The sequence below is a fragment of the Hibiscus syriacus genome, unplaced genomic scaffold (genome assembly GCF_006381635.1).
Source record: "Hibiscus syriacus cultivar Baekdansim isolate YM2019G1 unplaced genomic scaffold, ASM638163v2 tig00110676_pilon, whole genome shotgun sequence".
Lineage (NCBI taxonomy): Eukaryota > Viridiplantae > Streptophyta > Magnoliopsida > Malvales > Malvaceae > Hibiscus > Hibiscus syriacus.
In genome coordinates, this window is record NW_024062820.1 from 1,828,092 (window position 1) to 1,849,920 (window position 21,829).

At 33.8% G+C, this 21,829-nt stretch overlaps 2 pseudogenes; both read right to left on the reverse strand.

Annotated features, from left to right (window-relative positions):
- Positions 1 to 5,536: 5,536 nt before the first annotated feature.
- Positions 5,537 to 11,266, reverse strand: LOC120137861 (annotated as a pseudogene).
- A 7,571-nt stretch (positions 11,267 to 18,837) lies between these two features.
- Positions 18,838 to 20,547, reverse strand: LOC120137715 (annotated as a pseudogene).
- Positions 20,548 to 21,829: the final 1,282 nt, after the last annotated feature.

The window sequence follows — 21,829 nt, forward strand, 5'->3', positions numbered from 1 at the left end:
CAAGGGAATTATACAGTGTATGAATATGAATGTGAGTTTAATAAGTTAAGTCGTTTTGCTGCTGAGCTTATTCCGACTGAGAAGGATGTATGTGACTGGTTTGTGGAGGGTTTGCGCTCTAGGCTAAGAGAGTTGCTGATAGCCTTGAATTTGTCATCGTTTTAAGAAGTCGTTTTAAGAGGTGCTTCGTCGAGCTCCTCTTCATCCAAGAAAAATAGGGAATGGGATTTTCCAACTCATGATATGTTGGAATCAGATGTTTTTATTGATAGAAGATCAAATCTAAGTCAATTCAAGAAATGTTCATATTGTGGAAAGAATCATACAGGGGTATGTAGAGTAATCTCCGGAGCTTGTTTTAGATGTGGGGATGTTGTACATTTTATTTGAGATTGTCCACTTATGACTGAAGAGACAGTACAGAGAGAAAGATCTATAGCGGTATCTCAATGAAATAGAGGTAGAGGTCGTAGAAGAAATCGATCGGAGTCATTCACTCAACATGATATGCAACCAACTGCACAAGTTTATAATTTAAGGATTGATGAAGATTTCAATGATCCAGAGATGTTGGCAGGTAAATTTCGATATCGTGGTAAAATAGTTTGATGATTAATAGATTTGAGAATCATCATAGTATTTAGTAAGTGGTAATTAGAGAGATAATTGAAAGATTTGATTTGAATCAATAAGTAATTATTGTTAAGAGTTGTTGAGTATTATAACGGATTGTTTCATCTTGAGGTATAGTGAAAATTCGAGGACGAATTTTCCTTAAAGGAGAGGAGATTTGTAATATCCTAAAATTCGGGTTAGTGACAAAAATGAGAATTTTTGGAATTTGAGGATCAATTTAAGGAAATTAATAAGTTCAAGAATTTAAATAGGACTATTTCAGTATTGGATTAAATCATAATTATGGAATAAGTAAAGGGCATTATGGTAATTAGTTTAAAAAGATATTTTCTTTCCTTATTAAGAATGAAACACGTGGGATGTGAAGAGTGATCTAGAACTCTTCTTTTCCTTCTTCATTTATTCTTCCCGTGGGTTCAAGCTCAAACCTCAAAGGTGAGTTTTAATTTTTATGATTAATTCTTGAATGTTTAAGTTGAGTTTTATTCCATGAGTGTTATATAAGCTTAAGGAAAGCTTATATAAGCTTAAAACACAAAAAGGAGAGAATTAGAAAGGAAATTTGATCAAGGGTTGAGAAATGAATTCTTGATATAAAGAGGTTTTTGAAGTTTTAAAGATTGATTTGACTTGTCATTGGGTTAATTAAGAAGTTAAAGGTGATATAATTGAATTTAGAACACATAGAAAATTTAATGAAATTATTTGATTCAAGAATTATGGTGGATTATGGGAGATGGTAAAGTTTTATAGTGTTATAAGAAGGTTGATACATGTATAGATAAATTTTAAGGCATAAGGAGGGGTTAATAAGTATAATTTGAGGTCAAAGTAAGAATTTTCGGGCTCAAAATGTAATTTATGGGTTGTGTGCATCGATGCATCTTCAATGTGCATCGATGCACTCTCAAATAAATAAATATTGAGTACAGTTGGTGCATCGATGCATCCCCTTAAAATGGAAATATCGAATGTAAATTGTGTATCGATGCATGGTAGTGCATCGATGCATATGTTAAAGAATGTATCGATGCACTGAAGAATGCACCGATACACTTCAATGAGAAATGAAATAAATCGTTATTCAGTCTATGAAACCATATATTAAAGTATATTAATTGGATACTGATAGTATCAATACATGATTATGTAGACATCGATCGAAAGCAAAGTTCAGATAGGTCGACAGAGTATGATACGCAACGGAAACAAGAGTTTAAGAGGGTTCATTGAGACCAGGTGAGTACATGATAGTAAGTGTACGTTATGTTAAGGAATTAAGACTTGCGATGAGTCTAATTCCGATATTATATGATATAAGTATTAAAGCATAAGCATGTAGTGATATGGTGTTAGATGTATGGTATATGAGTAAATGCATATGTTTAATTGTTGAATGCATTTTTATGTGTGAACTATGTAAATGCTTGTATTATGATAATAGGTCATGTGATCATGAAATATGATAAATATATATGAAAATATACTCATATGTGTTTCTATTAGAATGCTATATGATATGTTAGTATAATAAGATAGATTAGATATTGATAATAAGACATAACATTATAGGCATATGTAATATATGTTAAAAGATAAGAAATAATATGTTATATGCATATGAGAAAAAGGTATATGTGATGTGACCATGTGTGAAAAGGATGAATAAAGTGAATTTCATGGAAAATGCTACGTGAAAGTAAACTACGTGACTATGTGATCATATGAAATGTGATAAAGAGCTATGTGAAATAACTATGTGATATGAATATGTGAATGTGTAATGAGGTAAAAGATAATGCCCATGTCATGTGTTATGAGAGCTATAGGTATAGTTGGCATGCCAAGAGTCGAGGGTCTACGCGGTCCTTCGGGACATAGTGGTCCTTCGGGACATATGTGTTATATGTGGTCCTTCGGGACAAATTCTACGCACCCCTAGTGGGATTTATACGAGCTGTGGTGACAACATAGTGCACAACCTCTTTGTACTCACGTACCTTAAGTTCTCAATAGTGTGCATGGGCTTTGAAAAGAAACCATAATTTAATATAACGATATGTATAAGTGACAAGTTAGGATTATATGATAATAAGGGTAACAAGTGTATATGGGTAATAGTGATATGAGATGTGATATGGTTATGTATGATATGATCATAGTAATTATCCATGTATTGTTGTGTTTGAAGTTATATTATATGTTTATGTTCAATATATGCTCATTTGATGGAATTGAATCAATGATAAGGAAATAAGTAAGGATAAACCGGTAAGTGATGTGTTTAATAGGTATATAAGTATAATATGTGTTATATGGGATGTTCATGCATTTGTTAGTTTACTTTATGTATTTACATGTCTCACTAAGTCTATGACTTAACGTGTAAATGTTTTACACGTAGGTGTGGATAAGTCAGAAGATCAAGTTTCAGATCTGTAGAGCCGCATACCTCTGCGCAAAGTTCAGATCAGAAATATTTTGTAAAGTATGTCTTGTCTTATAATTTAGTATGTTAGCATGTAACTAAGTCATGATATATATGTACGCTCTGATGGAGTCTGTTAAGGTTTTAAATATGTTTATGTAAAAGAATTACTTTATAGAATAAAAGTTTTAAACTTCTATGTTTTTTATAAAAGTATATACTTTGACTGGTCAATGTGACACCTCGGACTCGTATCTGAGTCGGGTACGGGTTGGGGGTGTTACAGTAAAGTTTAGTGAGCAAATTAGAAAAATTGAAAGTTCAGTGAGCAAAATAGGAAAGAGAGTAAAGTGGGGTGACAAACCGTGTAATTTACCCTACACAAAATTATATAACAATTTTAAGCCAAATTTAGTTAAATTAGTGTATTCACGTTACCCGAATCAAACTATTTAAGTGCTTAAAAAAATGATTGTTATCTATAAAGATCTTAAATTTGAGCATGACTTTTGCAGGGGTATTTGAGCGTTCATAATCAATTGGTTGAAAAAAAAACTTTTAAACATATCTTGTAATCACCCTAGACGAATTAAAATAAAAAAATTGTGTAGCCAAACTTGTGTTGAGACTATTATTTTCTCAATCAAAACAACAAAAAATTCGTATAGATAAGTGATCATAGTGGTTAAAGAGATAATTGTTAATTTTAGATATTTCGAGTTCAAACATGTCTACATAATTTTTGAACGCTTATTGCTAAATAATTGATAATCTTTCTAATATATATTATCTTATAATTATCTTAAACTAATTAACATTCTTTTTTGGGATTATGATCTCACCCTTAAAATTCTTTTTCTTTTAATAAAATACATTCTATTGATTTTTCTAATATCAAATAATTTTAGCATTTTTAATAGTGAATACATATATAATTTAAATAATTTCCAGTAATTTAGTTTTTGGTTTAAACATAATTTTAATAACTTTTATGTACCAAAAATATAATTTTAATATTATTTTTATATAATTATAATTTTAATATTTTTTCTTTATATACTAAAATTTGTAAAATTTATAATATGTTTGAAAAAATATTATGTAAAAATACATTTTATAAAATATTATCAATAATAATTATTGATGGAGTGATGAAAAAAAATGTGTATAATTTTTTTAAATATAAAATTTGATATTTCATTATTTATTCAAATATTATATAGAAATAAAAAAATAATGGTAGGAAAAAAGTAATTATCTATATTAATTAAAAAAAAGCATCCACAAAAGGAAAGAATCCAAAAAGAAGTGCACCTTTTTGGGTCAATGGGGGTTATTGTTTTAACTTCAACTAAGAATGGTCCATTTTTTATGTTCTGAAAGTGAATTGAACAAATTTCCTTTTCGCCCAAATTCAAGGTCAAACATTAACGGAATTGCCTTGTGATACACGACTGAGTGATTGAGTCGAATTTCTCAAAAAAAAAAAGATTGACTCAGATAGAAAAGTTTTGAATTGATGAATCTTAATTTATAATTCAAATTTTATTTAAAATTTATTCCAGGTCTAATTTATTTAAATCGAGTCGAGCTCGAGTTTTTAAATTTTATTTAAATTTAATTATAAATATTTAAAATATTAATTTTCATTTGTTTCAAAATCATGCATAATATTTATTTTTATTACGTTTTGGTACCGTTGTTTAAAACTTAATGTATTTTCATAGGTAAATTACATCATCACTTAACTATTCTCTCTCCCTATTTTGGTCACTAAGTTTAAAACATTTCAATTCAACTACTCAACTTTCAAATTGCTCATGTTTTAATCACTCTATTTTATTTATTAATATTTTTGTGAAATGAATTTTGTATTATTATTTTATCAATATATAATTAAAATAAAAAAATTATATTTGAAAGTTAGAGTGATTAATTAAGAGTAATTTGAAAGTTAAGTAATTAAATTAAAAAAATTAAACTTAAGTGACCAAAATAGAAGTGAGAAGATAGTTGAAAGATGTAATTTACTAATAAAAAATATCAAGTTGTAACAGTCCTTTACGTTTTTAATGAGTACAAAAATAAAATAAAAAGTAAACATTAAGTATGATTTTGAAATAAATGAACGTTTAAGTACTAAAACAAACAAAAATTAATAGTTTAAATACTAAACATGTAGTTTACCCTTTATTTAAACTGTGTTACATAACTATATTCAATGCATATGTATTTTAAACTTAAAAATCAGTATACTTAATTTTAAAAAATTGATTTATTCAAGTTCTATATTATAACTCGATTCAATTTAAATATTTTTTTAGTCTAGTTCATAAAAATACAAATTGAGTTACTTCTAGTTCATATAAATTTTTTGAGTTAATTCGAGTCGGATTTTTCGAATTTTACTCACCCAGCAGGTCAGCACCACCCAATCTATCTACTTTTGGCCAAACTTCAAAACTTGAGTGCCTGTAATTTCATGCTTTAATTAATCAACAATAATTAACCATGTAATCCTAACTTAAATACTTCCAACACAAATGATCATACAATCAACAATTCTACACGACACGACTTTCACAAATAAACTGGATGTCGCTAATACTAGAGGAGATTCGAGTTTCATATGGGAATGCAAAATCATACATTACATGATTGTCAGAACCACCACGCTTGGGTTTGAGGTTTGATTATCAGCAACAACCGCTCGCAGCCACATCGGGTTGTGGCGGCTTCTGTCTGAAGATGTTCTTCTTCACACCTTTGGAGCCCTCGGCCAAAAGGCTTGGAGTTTCTATAATCTGCATCCCGATAATGTCGCCCCATTAAAAATATATAAGTTCCATACCAGCTCACTAATAGCCTACAGCTCACTAAAAATTATTTGTAGAACAAAGGCATAAATATCAGAACAAAAAAGCAGTTAATTTCTTCAATACCTTCATAACAAGCTCGTCGAAACACTGCTGTACGTTAACGGTGTTTTAGCACTACATTCGATGAAAAGGCAACCGCATTCTCGAGCAAAGTTTATTCCCTCTTTCTTTGTTACAACCCTCTCACTTTCCTGAAAAATACATTTGATGATAAACCAATTTCACAGGCTCAAATTTGTGATGCCAATAACACAGTACCGAACAAACAAGTACAGAGTTTGAACTATTGAGGTGAAAACAAATGTCATCAAGCTCTTTTAAGAAATAGAACCTCAATTGGATGCATAATGCATTGCAATAATCATTTCTGCTCATGAATTTAAAATAGGAAGATAAGTCACGACAACTCAAAATCCTGCAACAATACAGTATGCGTCTATGTTCTCAGTGTCGGATAAAGGTATGCATCTGGACCAGTATAGTAAGTTTTTCTATGTTTTCCACGTGTTTGGAGGACTCCTTGGGGGTCCTAGTTTATGAAACTATAGTAACGGAAATTGGAACACTTATGAAACCAAGCAAAAACAGCCACAAGCAAATCAAAGAAGTTTCAACGCAGACAATCTTCGACTGTGTTAACCATAAAATTATTTTCTTGACCCCATACAAAATAGAATACAAAACTATCAAGCCATTCCCTTTTCAACTTAATTGCAGCATACACCCACCCAAGCATATTAAACTAGTATGACTATAACTTCAAAAATGTTCCACAAGTTTATCTATGGTAGGAATAACATGGGGAAAAAGGGTTTCGCATAAAGATGCGAATTTCCTAAGATGTCCAACGTCCAACTTTATCAACAATGTTCTATAATTTCTAATCCTCACCTCTACGTTCTAATGCCTAACCACTCTTCAGGTTTTATACTCGTTTGCTAAACAAAAAGACAAAATCCCATTTTAATTCAACCCTTCAAACCCTATAAAGCTCAGCACTAGTTTTTTCGGCAAAGGAATGCTCTTGAATAATAAGCTGAAATCAATCAAACCAGTAGGCTACCTAAATCCAGATCGCATTCTTCATGTATTTGCAGTAATGGGTATACTGATTCTTGTTTGAAGACCCCAAATCCCAGTGAACAACCCAAGTCATTATGCAAAGAATCAAGCAAGGAAAGATTAACGAGAGAGTATAAAAGACCTAACATCATAAACCCAACTAACAACCGAATTAAAATCAAGAAAAGGCCCTACCAACAAAAGCAAGAACAGCACCCTAGGACCCAAACTAAAGCCAACCTAATTGTGCCAATTCCAAAAACTTGACTAAATCAAACTGACAAAAGCAACAAGCTGCAACCATAATATCAAAAAACCATAATCCATAACCCCAAAAAAAGCCACATTATGTATCCAACATCCAAAACCCAAAACCCAAAATCAATCATAAAAACACAAATTACATATCATATGACATTGTCTTATATTGTTGAACAACATTAGGAAGAAATGCTGAAGTGTAGAAAAGAAATGGGATCGGAAAAGAAGGGAGGCACTAAGGGGGTATAGGAAGAAATATCCTGAAGCCTCAGCAACAGGTGCATTGACATTGATGAGGCTCGAGGACTTGCAAACTTGGGGTAGGAAAGAGAAGCAGTTAGGGTTTGACTAGTAAGGATGAAATTGTAACTGAATTAGGTTTTGGGTTGGGTTTGATTACAATGGCATGGGTTTGCATCATTAAAGAGAATAATGGATAAACAGTCCTGAATGCCACTATAGGTAATGAAACATAACCCAGGGGTGATGAGGGTACGAGATGCCCCTATTGGGAGTGAATAGTGTCATTATAGGTAATGGAATATTCACAAATTTAAAAGATGTTTTTGAAGCAAGCACTCTTATCTCAATAAAAAAAACTCTCAAATTCCAGGCAGCAATACTAGATTATCTGACCAAATTTCCCTCAATGTATGCCTATTGATAAAGTGCTATAGAACAAACAATTCCCATTCCTCACCAAGCCTCAAATATGTAACAAAATTGCTTAATTTGATTTTCCATAGGTGTCGCATAGAAAAGCAACTGTATGTTACAAGAGACAATGTTCAGCACTATTGAGGACTAAGGGGGAAAACAAAGCAAAATGTTAAATGGAAATTTCATTTGGAACCAAGAACAAAGTGCCATAAAGTCAAAAGGGGAGATTAGGATTTAAATATCTCGGTAAAGCTACCTTATCAACTTTGTTTCCAACAAGCATCTTGATGCAGTCTGGATTTGTTGAGTAGAGTTCAACTTCCTTGGCCCAGACTTCAGAAAGATTAGTAAATGTCTCCCTCCGTGTTACATCATAAACTGTAAAGATCAGAGAAAATCTCATACTGTGAGTTCCCAAACAAGTTAAGAGCAGAAATACATACTAAGTCATAAAATTGACCAGAATGATAAAACCTGGATATCACATTACTCCACACTTAAAGAACTTAAAATTAAAGAGCATCTAATCTTTAATCAAGGCCAAGGCAATATGTAAACATGGTAGCTACAGCAAATAATAAAAAAAAAAGGCAAGCAAGACCATAAGAGGGGAAAGTGCATTTTAAGCTGACATAAACATGATTTTACCCATGTCACAGGTGCTACTACTATTATGCTATTTTCTTATTTCAGTTATTTATTTATTTATTAGGCATATGGAGTTAATGGCTAGGAGGATTACAGTTTTCTTACTGAAATGTAGTCTTACTGATGAATCTGATTATGGAGAGGAGGAAAATCCCTTTTATGATACAAGGCCCACAAACTGTGCAATAGGAGGTGGATTGGAGCAGTCATGCATGCCCTTAAATTTAACATGGTGGAATTAGAAATGAAGTTGTATATTTTTGTGGTAAGATGCATGTGAAAGAGCACAAGGATAATATGCCAGACCCTATTTATGATGAGTACGCAGAAAAAAGTGAAGAATTTGATGTGAAATCCACAGCCTCATATGAAGGAGAGGATTGGAGGCGAGCTGGAAAAACTTGGTTATCTTGAGGGACGGCAAAGTTGGGTAATGATTCCAAAGAGGCATAAAATTGTGGGGCCATTAAATAGATCAGAAACAATTTTTTTTTTAATTTGCTTCCAAAACTAGAGGTTCATGACTTCATGTAACTTACATATTTCAGAGGTCAAAGTTCCATCTTACTCGTTTTCAACCTTAGTTCTATTTTTCTCTCTTTAAACAACACCGACCCACCTAACAATTTCTTTGTTTCAAGTCATTTCCTTTTCATTGTTTCCATTCAGTTATCATTATATGAAGAGGAAGAACAGCTACATTTTTTTGAGGGGTAAGTGGGGAGAGGTAGAAGTGATACAAAAAAAAAATTAGAGGCAAAACAATGTTTATTTCACTTCCTCAAATTAAAAAAAGTCTACAACTGAAAAATTAAAGTAGTAATTTCCCAAGAGAACAAGGATAACAATTACCCATAATGACTCCTTGTGCACCTCTGTAGTAAGAGCTTGTCAATGTCCTGAATCTTTCTTGCCCAGCTGCATGCATATTCAGCATTAATAGTCAGACTGAACCAGGGGAAAAAAATCCCCCCCCCCCATGAAGTCATAAGCAATAAAATAACTTCCTATCATTCAAAACTGATTTACATCATAAAATAATCAATAAGGATTATAATAGCAATAAAGACCAATCATTAAAGGCGAAATAGAGTAATCTAAATAGCAGTCTAGCCAAACTAAATGTTTAGAGAATGACACAACAATTAACATAATTTACATCATTCTCAATATTTGCACGAAGGACATGCTTGCATCTCAATTCATTATTTTAAAGGAAAACAAATGTCGAGACCACTGAAACATCATTTTTAAAGTAACCATAAAGCTCCATTTATGCAATTTTTCTATCTCAAAGCATGAAGAGGTTAGTTGATTCTTAAAACACCATCATGGCCATGCCAAATGTGAGAGAATAAAGGGCCTTTCTGCTTTTTCATTCACTTCGAAAAAGCTACAGAAGCTACCAATTGTGCGTCCAAAATTAAAAAGAGTGCCACCAATCGAAAAGCTTTATTTGACAGCAATGCAAAGTATTGAAGTTAATATATTGATGTGGGTAGCAAACCAATTCCCCTAGGCTCCGGAGCAATCATTGAAAACCCATTTCCATCATACATAATATTAAAATCCAAGAGAAAACAGAAATAAGTAATAACATAACCAAACTTTAGGTATTAACCTGTATCCCAAATTGCAAGCTTTAGCTTTTTATCCCCAGCATTTACATATTCACTTTAAAATCACACCTCACAAGATAATAAGTGGATTCTAAATCGGAAAATAAGATAGGCAAGCAGATTAATGATTCTCACGATCAGTTTAATGTGAAAGCATTGAAGGCTTACAGAAATTGAATAGTTTAACCAAGACACATTTTAAGATCACTAATATAGTACTTGATTTCGGATAAAATAAAATTTGTTTCCTCTCCCGCTGTCTTACTTTTCAATCATCAATATTCCTTTTCTTTTATCAGAGGACAAAATAAAATTATCCAAAGAACAAAAAAACCCAGAAAATGTAAACCATATTCATAACCATAAAATCAAATAATTCATTTCACACATCCAACATTTGAGATCCAAGTGATTAAATTCTAGCATTTGGAAGCTCTAGTCTTACTCTTAACCGTTTACATGCTTTTTTTTTGCTAATCCTCCTTCTAATCTGAAAAAAAAGGAAGCCTATTATCTTAATGTTCCACAGATCAAGACACTGCCACCGTAAATTATACGACAAAAAACGAAGGATAGTTGATGAGTGCAGCTAAAATGAATACTGACCAATAGTGGGAGAGAGTTCCTCAAAGGAATCGGAAGTGAAACTTAAAAGAAGACTGCTCTTTCCAACTCCTGAATCCCTATCATCAGCAACTTGAACAAGCAATCGAACTCAGGTTGATTCGATGACGACTCCATTTTCTAATTAATTTACCTATTAAACTATCTCAAATCGGATCTCTCAAATCCGGCCCTCTCTCCCTCCTTTTCACCTCATCAACGAATATAAACCTGAAAAACATGGCACCAAATCGTAAATAGATTTGGATTCCGACTAGAGAAAAGATTTAATCTAACAAAGATCATATATTTTTATCACAAAAAAGAATCCTTACAGGTTTAAATCATTGTTGATCCTACACATTTATAGATTTTATTTTATATATCAAAATTGAAGATAATGAGAGATTACCTTTCAAGAGAAATCAATGTGAAGAGAGGATAAAATTATGGACGATACCGAATTTGAAGGATTAAGAAAATAAAATGAAGAAAAGAACTCTTAAATTAAAGCGTAAATTATATAATTAATGAATAAAATTTAGGGTAAAGTACACATATAGTACCTAAACTATCACTTTATTCCGTTTAAGTACCTAAACTTCGATTTATCAAAACCCATACTTAACGTTTATTTCTTTTTTCAATTAAGTACACTCCGTTAAAATTAGGTACTAAATTGAAACAAAAAATTATCTATGATTATTAAAATGAAATAAAAAATAAACATTAGATATGATTTGAAAAATCTAAAAGTTAGATATTAAAATGGAATAAAAATAATAATTTAGGTACTAAACATGTAGTTGCCCTAAATTTATTCTAACCTTATTTCGGTTACTGTACTTAATTTTTTTATTTTGATAATTAAATAGTCACTAATGTTTGATTAAATTTTTGTTTTCACCACTGAAGTTTTAAAAGTCACAAATCTATCACTAACGTTATCGTTTGTTACAAATTGGTCATTGAGGTTAACCGCCATTTACAGGCTTAATGAAAATCAATGTTGGATCGTAACGGCTTATCTGGATCGTTGACTACACAGTGTAGAATTGTTGAAATCTCATTTGACTATATTAGACCATTTTTACCGGCTCTTTCTTCGTCTTCAACCCAACTAAACTTGGATGTAGCCAGGAATGGCCACTTCTTCATGGCTACCACCTGGCTCTCCAGGTGAGGCTCTTGAATCCTTGGCAGTGGAGGGATCGACTTTGATTGCTTTGGTGAGGAGGAGCAGCATAGAGGATCAGGACCTAATTTATTGCTTCTTATTCAATGTTATCGAATCGAAGTTAATGTCATTAAGGTGCTAATGAGGCTTCCCTGGATACATCTAGGTGATAACACTTCTCTTTTGCTAATGTGATGAAATACTAGTCTTCTGCTGTTTGTACCTAGTATGATCAGTGTGCCTATAGGAGGATAGTTGACATAAATAACATAAGTCGATCCAAAATGCTCTCAAGATTGTTTCCTTTTGTTGTGTTCATTTGATTGATTTTCGGGAGGTCATTATCTGATTGTTTATACTTCTTATTTTAGAACGATATGGTCTAATGAGATTCAACAGTTCTCCACTGTGGCGGTCGATGGTTCAGATAAGAATAAAGGTCCAACTGTGATTTTGTTTTGCCTATTAACGTTACGACTGTTAACGTCGAGTGACCAATTTATAACAAACGATACATTAGTGACGATTTGTGAAACATCAATGACGAAATAAAAAATTACTCAAAATATTAATGATCATTTGTAATTTACCCTTAAATTTTATAGATCGGTGTTCCAGTTTGTGATAAAATAGTCTTTTTTATTACTATAGGATAAACATTATGCAAAACATTTTAGTGATCTTTCAACATGATTTGCAAGTTTATGTGACTTTCGGAGTTAAATTTTTGTTAGTGATCATGTTTACCTAATTTGATAATCTATGGATAGATAAATAATCATATGTCTGATTAATAAAAATTTAAAATTATGTGAAACTTAAAAACCTTTAAGATAATACTATTTTCTTTTATTATAATACCGTGAATCAATTTAAATTAGTTATTATAAAAAATGTTAATAATAATTTTAAGAGTACAATTCTCAGGCAAAATCAACTTAATAATGTCGGTGCAATAATATTTGGGTTTTTTGGGTGACTGGAAAATTAACTTAATCTACGATATTTATACAGTTCTTTAGAACATGACGAGTTTCATAAATATTTTTATTGTAATTTGTTATCCGATATGATACAAATTAAAAAATTATATTTTTTCATAACTCGTCATGCCAATATAAGAGTTTAAATAATTTTTTTAAACTCATCACCACACATGACAAATATTATTGGGCTAAATAAACCTAATTCTCACCTATGATTATTGTTTTTTATTTTAGAATATGTTGAATTAACTGACAACGTATGTTACGTTTGAACAATATATTTAGAATATAAATCTTAGAATGGAAATAAAAATTTGTTGAATTAATTTTGTATTTGTTTTTTAGTTGTAACTAATTATCAGTTAATTAGTTAATTGGAGTTGTATATATATTTAGTATTCCATTCATATTTAAAGAAGAGGTATTATTCAATCTAGCTTTTACAAGTCTTAACATGGTTTCTCCAGGCCATTTATACTTAGAGATGTTTGGCCAATCTCTAAGTATTGTGGCCCGTTTCCTTGAGCGTTTCAACTTCTGTTTTTTCCCTAAAATTGATATTATTTAGGGTTCATGGCTCAAACAATCGATCCGTCTATCCCTTCTTGCATCCTTCAGACACATCGGGCGTTAGTTGGTATCGCAACAACTTACGGTGTCGAAACCTATAATCTGTGGAGCATGTCCATGCATCGCGCTTCTAACCAGAACAAACTCAGATTTTTCGATGGAACATGTCGAAAGGATGATTATGAGGGTCTGATGCAGTCTCAGTGGGAGCGCTGCAATGCTTTGGTTCTCTCATGATCCTGAACTTACCGGTGTCGAAACCTATAATCTATGGAGCATGTCCATGCGCATCGCGCTTCTACCAGAAAAAACTCAGATTTTTCGATGGAACATGTCAAAGGATGATTATGAGGGTCTGATGCAGTCTCAGTGGGAGCTGCAATGCTTTGGTTCTCTCATGGATCCTGAATCTGTTAGTCAGGATCTTTCCGCTGGTATTGTGGTTTGCTTCGAATGTTGATGCTGTTTAGAGAGACCTCAAAGAGCGATTCGATAAAATCGATGGCTCTAGAATTTTTTTCCTACATCGATCATTGCTTGCTCGTTCAAGGTGACTTGTCTGTTTCCGCATATTTCACTGTCTCAAACTTTTGTGGGCTAATACACGACGCTTGTTCCTTTCCTCTTGTGACTGTGAAGCTGCTCAGCAAAATACGTCATGTGGCTCAACAACGGTTGTTCCAGTTTCTCTGGTCTCAATGAGACCTATTCTACAATTCGAAGTCAACTACTCCCATGAAGCCCCTGTCTACTGTTAATAAAGCTTACTCCATGATTATTCAAGAGGAGTTGCATCGAACTCAACTGTCTACCTCGCCTATTGAAGCTTCGTGATGTTTACAACTGCTTCAAAAGGAAAATGACAGAAGACGTTTCGGCGGGACGTGATTACTGTAAAATCAAGGGCCATAGTCGTGATCGGTGTTACAGGCTTATGGCTTTACAGCAGATTTAAATTCAACAAGAAAAAGGTTCCTCAGGCTGTATGGTTGTTATCTCTGTGCCTGCTGTTAATAGAGAAACTGAGAATGGCTCGATTGTGTCCTCTGATATTCAGCAGTGCCTTCCTTTACCTCTGAGCAGTATCATCAAATATTAAATTTACTGAGCAAAAGTTCAAGCTTAGATTCCAGTGCGAATCTTGCAGTACTGTTGCTTGTAATTTACCTGCTTCGAGTAACTCTTCTGCTCATTGGATAATTGATACTGGTGCAACTGATCACATTTGTCGGTTTTCAAGGGCTTGCAATTTCCTATTTTATGTTTTGCCCATCGGTTTGTTCATCTGCCTAATGGCCATACTGAATTGTTACTCACATAGGTTCTTATAGGTTAAATTCTGAAATTGTTCTTTCCAATATCTTGTTTGTTCCCAACTTTTCTCAATTTACTTTCTGTTTCTCTATCTTGTTAAAGATCATGATTGTATAATTTCTTTCATCTGATTTGCATACTGCAGGATCTCTACAGTGGCATGATCAAGGGATTGGTAGAAGTTAATGGCCTTTACATTTTTGATCTAAAGGAGCTACTGGTTTGTTTTTTCCAATTCTTTGGCTAGTACTGGGAATGTATCTTGTTCTGTACATGATATCTCTCTGTTCTAATAAAACTAGTCTTTGGGCATACTAGACTTGGGCATGCTTCTGCTTCTACTATGAGAAAACTCTCTCTTATGTTTCTGATCAGTTTGATGTGCAATTGTTCACACTTGTAATGTTTGTCCTTTAGCAAAACAAACTAGGTTGTTGTTTCCTCTTAGAGTACTAGTCCTCAATTCCTTTGAATTAATTCACATAGATCTATGGGGTTCTTATAGAATATCTACTCATAGTGGTCGTATGTATTTCTTGACTATTGTTGATGATTGCACAAGGATGACTTGAGTTTATCTCTTGAGGGTTAAAACTGATACCATCTTGTTCCTTAAACAATTTTTCCTTTCCCTCTACTCCATTTTCTTCTGTCACTAAAGTTATTAGAAGTGACAATGGTACATAATTTTTTAACTCTCATTGCTCTCCTCTTTTTCTTTCTCTTGGTATTTTGCACCAAAGTTCATGTGTTCATACTCCACAGCAAAATGGAGTTGCTGAAAGAAAATATAGACATGTTTTAAAGGTAGCTAGAGCTTTGTGTTTTCAGTCAAAAGTACTATTAAATTCTGAAGTGAATGTATTAAAGCTTGTTTCATTATCAACATACTTCCTTCTTCTGTTTGCAATGGAAAACTCCTTATGAACTTCTTTATCACAAAGCTCCTGACATGACTATTCTGAAAGTTTTTGGTTGTTTGTGCTATGCAACTGACCCTAAACCAACTGACAAATTTTCCCCTAGAGCTTTCCCTTCTGTCTTCATGGGTTATTCTCGTACTCAAAAGGCTGTCTCTTGTTTGATCTTACTTCTAAAAGTTTTTTGACAATAGAGATGTTATTTTTCATGAACAAGTGTTTCCATTTCATTTTCCTGTTCAAACAGATTCTTTCTTTCCTTAACTCCTTCTATTCTTGATTCTGACTTTTTAGACTTTTCTTTGGTCAGCAACCTCTTTCTGTTGTCCCACTTGTTTCTCTTTCCAGTGTTGAACTTGGGAAATCATCTCAATAGTTAAAAACTCTATGGTTCCAGTAGCTCCAGTCTTTGGTTAGAAAATCGACTAGGGTTCCTAAGCAACCTCAATGGTTAAATGATTTATTTGCAACTATGTTTCTACCTCCAACTATCCCATTTCAGATTTATTTCTTACTTTCATCTTCCTGTATACACAATCTTTTGTTCCTTCGTTTCAAATTCTGTTGAACCTAAGTCCTATCAGTTCCCATTGGTTGTAAATGGGTTTATCGGATTAAGTACAATGTGGTACAATAGAAAGATATAAACTCGTTTGGTGGCCAAGGGCTATAGTCAGAAAGAGGGTGTGGATTATGTGGATACTTTCTCACTAGTAGTTAAATTGGTTTCTGTTCGTTTTCTCCTTGCCATTGCTTCTGTTTTTTATTGCCCCTGTTTCAACTTGATGTATATAATGCCTTTTACAAGGTGATTTGTCTAAGGAGGTATATGGAACTTCCTCTTGATTTTTCAGTCAGGGGTGTGTGTAGACTGCAAAAATCCCTTTATGGCCTAAAACAAGCATCTAGGCAATGGAATTTAAAGTTGACTGAGGCTCTTTTAGGGGCTGGTTATGAAAGAGTAAGTTTGATTATTCTCTGTTCACGATGAGAAAGGGTAAGAAGATTGTAGTTTTGTTGATTTATGTTGATGACTTGTTGATTACTGGCAATGATAGTTGTTTGATTAATGATTTGAAGAGTTTGTTGAACAAAAAGTTTAAAATGAAGGATCTTGGTGAGTTGAAGTATTTTTTGGGTTTGAGTTATGAGGTCAAAGAAGGTATCTTAATTAATCAGCGCAAGTATGCTCTTGAATTAATCGAGGAATCAGGAATGAGTGGTTCAAAGCCTGCAAGAACTCCTTTTGAACAAATGTTAGGCTTACTACATCAGAATATGATGAATTATGCACAAAGGGTGTAATGAAAATGATAAGTTGTTTGACAAGTGTGTTTATCAAAGACTTGTTGGAAGACTCATTTACCTCAACATACTAGACCTGATATAACATTTGTTGTGCATTACTTGAGCCAGTTTATGTAACAGCCTAAGGAGTCTCATTACATTATGCGTTAAGGATAGTGTGGTATATTAAAGGGAATCATTGTCAAGGATTCTAATGGACTCAAATGGCAGCCGTGAACTCAGAGCATACTGTGATTTAGATTGGGCTGCGTGTCCTGTTTCAAGGAGATCTGTTTCTGGCTTTTGCATTAAGCTTGGAAATTCATTGATTTCATGGAAATCTAAGAAACAGAATGTCATAGCCAGATCGTCTGCTGAAGCGGAATATAGAAGCATGGCTGTTACAACAGCATAATTGACATGGTTGAATGGTTTGGCCAATGAGCTTGGACTAGAAATAAAGTGTCCAGTCAAGTTATATTGTGATAACAAGGATGCTCTTCAGATTGCAGCAAATCCAGTTTATCATGAGCGCACAAAACACATAGAAATTGATTGTCACTTTGTAAGGGAGAAAATACAAGAAGGGCTTATCAAGATAGAGTTTGTATCTTCTTCATAACAATTAGCAGACATTTTTACTAAAGCTTTGGGAGTACAACAACATGAATATCTTGTATCCAAGTTGGGATGAAGGATATCTTCCATCTACCAACTTGAGGGGGAGTGTTGAAGTTAAGTTTGTTATTTCTGTTTTTAGTTGTAACTAATTATCAGTTAATTAATTAGATTGGAATTGTATATATATTTTTAGTATTCTCATTCATATTAAAAAAGAAGAGGTATTATTCAATCTAAAAAAGAAGAGGTATTATTCAATCTAGCTTTTACAGTCTTAACAAAAATATATTAAAAACAAAACCTATCCTACTAAAATATTAATTGTTGGGTTAAATTTTCCATAAACGAAACAAAAATGACGTGGCGGTGGTGATGATTATCCAGAAAGAAAAACATTGAGTTGGCGTATGAAACTCTATTAAACAGAGTCAAGATCTTAGAACAGTGTACTAAGATTGAAGTCCCATCCACTGTCCCACTTCAACTCCTCGCTGGCGGTCAAACTTCAACTCAATTTCACCACTAAATCAGAACGGTAAAAATGGCGGTCAAGATCTTAGAACAGTGTACTTGAACGCATTTATTGCTTGTTTCGAATAGGAAATTACTGGAGGATCGGGTGTTGACATTGCCGTGGAAGCGCTGGGAAAACCTCAAACGTTTTTCCAGTGTATACAAAGTGTAAGAGATGGTGGAAAAGCAGTGATGATCGGACTTGCGAAAGCCGGTGCTGTAGGTGAGGTGGACATCAACCGTCTGGTTCGTCGAAAGGTAAAGTGATTGGTTCGTACGGAGCGAGGGCGAGGCAGGATCTGCCGAAGTTGGTTAAACTAGCCGGAACAGAATCTTCAATCTTAGCAGTGATGTCTCTAAAAAATACAAATTTGAAGAGGGAAATAAAGCATTCCAGGATCTTAACCAGGGAAAAATAACCAGCCCAGGTGTAAGTTACTTTTCTTTGCATCAATGATATAATAATAAACTCGGACCCAACACAATGAGCCTTGGCTTGTGTTGTTTTGGTCACAAATTCTGTCATCTTTGTGTAATGTTTTCTCACATAACTTGTTTATTTTACTGTCACCAGATGATTTGAAATGTGCAATTTTAATTTACCAGTTGGATTAAGCTTGCAATTTTACAGTTTTTCATTTACATGTCTCCCAACCACGTTTAACACTATGAAGTTGTAATTAAACACTTGAGTAGCCCAGTTGAAGCCTTATTGTGTGAGGTGTCATCGGAGTACATTCCGTGTCGGGTCGAATCGTACTTCTCTCCGTCGCCCCAAAGAGCATACGCTTCTTCACCGTGCACTGCATCGTCTCCGATCATCAGCTGTTCCTCCGTCATACGCAACGGTATGACCACATTGATAGCAACACAAATGATGGACGTTACGACGAGGTTCCAATCCTATTATGAAAGCTCCACCTACTAGTTGCTTCAGGAACTGGATCCCACCGGAACCTCTAGATGGCACCCCTCGAGTTTACATTTGGTAAAAAACATATTACAAAGTTGAGGTTCCGCAAGAGACCGGTGAGAGAGCCTCCGAGAAGTCCGGCAATGGCATGTGTATGAAACACTCCTATGTGTCGTCAATGTGTTGAAGCAATGTCCATCTCTTGTGTACGATCATCATGGTAAACCATGGAACGCTTCCCGATAGAACTCCGAAAACTATAGCAGCCCACCCTTGTACCAGACCTATATAGAATCGAGTAAAATTCGTTCGATTAATTTAATTTAATCTATGTGTGACATTATGCAAGTTGACTTTAGAATACAAATGAAAATACATGTATATTAAAATAAACAGAGTTGAAAGATGGTTATACCTGCACCAGGAGTGATGCACACAAGACCGGTGATCATGCCCTGGACGGCAATCACCGAGGGTTTCTTGAAGAAGATAACATCGAGCCATGTCCAAACAAGGAGACTAGTAGCTGCACAATGTGGTATTCAGCACTGCCATGGACGAATCGACGTTCGCGGGCACGGATCGCCGCCATTGAAACCGGCCCAACCCATCCACAATAGCCCTGCCCCGGCTAACATCAGTAGAACATTGTTAGGAGGAAACCCTCTCCCTGTCTTTTTTCGATCTCGGTCCAAACCTGTATCAAATTACACACACACTGTTACATATAGTTGATGTACCGAAAGTGTATAATTCGATAAGATTAGAAAATTAACCCAGTATGCAGCGGTCAAACCGGCGATCCCCGAAGAAAGATGAATAACGTAACCACCGGAATAGTCCATGACTCCCCAATGAAACAAGAAGCCTCCACCCCACAGGCTAAATGCGCCACCGTGTAACTAAAAGTGAGCCAAAGTGGTACAAAAGCCATCCATGCCTTTATGTCATCCTCCCAGCACCGATCCGGCAAGTATGTCAATGTGATTGCCGCGAACACACACTGGAACCAAACCATGGACGCCATGGGATACAACGGCATGATCATCGAAGTCAACGTCACCGTTGTCGTAAAACTGCGTCGTCTGGGCAGAAGCGCCTGATTTACAAGATACTTCTGTCCCAGGGCAGGTCCAGCCTTGCCCCAAAAAGGCAAAGCTTGTGACCGAAGGACATCTTTAACCCCAAATGACCCAGAGATCACGTTAGCAAAAGCATACAAGGCCATGAAAGCTGAGTTCACTGCCCATTTTTTTCTACAATGCTACCATAAAGTATGACCAAGCCTGGTACGCTCTGGAGGCCGACGAGCGTGGCGGATATCATCTGCCACGCATTGTCTCCTTTGTTTAGCCAATCCGGGACAGCCGGTGTGCCGCCTTGGTAGGCAACTGGAACCGGGTTCGGAGGAGGAGCGGCCATGCTGTTGAACCAAGGAATTGGATATTCACCTTTCCAACAATAGCTTGGGTGTATTTGTACGTAAAAGACTGGAGAATGAAAATGATTTTATTATTATTTTAAGTATTGGAAGGCCTGTTTTGGATTAAACAATGTCGTTAAACGAAGGTTATAAAGGAATGTGACATTTGATTATTGAAAATTAATGTATGAGAACGGCAAATTTTCAGTCTTTATTAAAGAATCGGCCAAAGGATCTTCAATATTCTCCCTTATATATACATATATAACCCTTTACGTGTTTACTAAGGAAGATCACATTTGTAAAAAAAAAAATAATAATTTTTATTTTATTTCAATTGTGCACGTAAGTTTCTCTTTTTCACTTTAGCCATCAGGTTCTTCATTTATCACATTTTAGTCTTAAACAGCCTTTAAGACAAATTATACTTTAATCCTATTTATAAATGAAATTATATATTTTCAAAAATTATAGACCGGTTTCCAAAATGATCATTGAATTTATTCCTTGAATATAAAAAAATTATAGACCCGTTTTCAGTGTTATATCTAAAATAATTAAAACACACTTTCATAACAAATTTAAGTCATGACTCATGAAGGCCTCGAACGTAGGATAAGTAAAAGGATTGTAATCAAATATGATTATTCTATGAATCTTGGTGATGATGTAATGATGTACAACCGCAATCATAATATTTTAGGATAAACTACGTTTTAGTATCTAAATTATCAGCTTTTATCTGTTTTAGTATCTAAATTTTAAAAAAAAAAAAATTTTTTAAATTTTAGTTTTATTTTATTTTAGTACCGTTCAAATTTAACGTTACTTTTGTTAAAAATGAAAGTTTAGGTACTAAAAGATAAAAATTGATAGTTTAGGTACTGAACGCGTTAAGTTTTTAACAACGGGGTATTAAAATGAAACGAAAACCAAACGTTAGTTATAATTTTGAAAAAAAATTGAAAGTTTAAATACTAAAATGAATCAAAACTGATAGTTAGATAAGCTCATATAAATTTATGCCCATGACTCTCTACTTTGTTCGATTGCATGTTTATGTTATGAGTAATATCTGAAGCTTAGTAGAATAAATTTGTACACTGAGTTTGTAAAGCTAACGTTCAACGGGTTTTGTACATAAATTAATTTTTGTTAAGCATCACCCTCGAGAGATATTTAAACTTTTGATTAATCTAGGGTGATTACAAGTGGTAGTATCTGTTCTTGAATTCAGGACCTTTGAGATAACAATCATCCCTTTAATCACTTGCATTATTTGATTTGTGCGACTCAATATAATATCTTT